The following is an 849-nucleotide window of genomic DNA, read 5'->3' as shown; positions in this document are numbered from 1 at the left end:
CAGAAATGGGAGTTGGGGGAGGGATCAGGAATAGTGAGAAGTTATTGCTTAATAGATACAGACTTTATGTTTAGGATGATGAAAAAGTGTGGAAATAGATAGAGGCAGTGGTTGCACAGCATTGTGAATGTAATTAATTTCACACAACTGTATGTTTAAAAATGCTTAAAATGGTAAACCTTCTGTATGTTTTACCACAGTTCTAAAAATGGGGAAAAAATAATGTCCAAAAGACTGTATTGACATGGTTAAATTCCCAGGACCTTCAGTTCTATAAGGATGGATAATAGCTGGTATTACAGGTTACAAAAGTGTCTTGATCTCTATGGAGCTTATGTTGAGAAATGAAATTTATATTTATTTTAATCTTTTAATTCTATTTTTCCATCAACCTTTTGAAGTCCCCTCATACATCAACAACACCGATAACCAAACGGCAAAGACATGAAGGCAATTCCCAAAGAATTACAAATGTCCTATAAACATTTTGAAAAATATTCAACTACACTGGTAATCACAGAACTGAGAGTAGAACAATGCATTCTCTTGCCTGGGTAATTGGCAAGGACTAAAAAAATTATGTCTTTGTATTCATAGGGTCTGAGGAAAGAGGTTGTCCCTCACTGGTAGAAATGTAGAACTTCCTGGAGGATAATTAGAGAAAATGTATCCAAAACCTTAAATGTGCATACCCTTCACCCCAACCCTACAATCCCTGGAAATGTGCATGTAGACAGAGACATTCTGCTTCTAGGGATTTTCCCTACAGAAATAATCAGAGATGCACCCAAAAATATGAGTCTATTTATAGCACTAGTGTCTGTGAGGAGGAAAAAGTGTAAAAAAAAA

This window comes from Galeopterus variegatus, unplaced genomic scaffold (genome assembly GCF_000696425.1).
Source record: "Galeopterus variegatus unplaced genomic scaffold, G_variegatus-3.0.2 Scaffold443, whole genome shotgun sequence".
In the NCBI taxonomy this organism is placed as follows: Eukaryota; Metazoa; Chordata; class Mammalia; order Dermoptera; family Cynocephalidae; genus Galeopterus; species Galeopterus variegatus.
The sequence above is the reverse complement of the archived record's forward strand: the minus strand, read 5'-3'. Positions refer to the sequence as shown.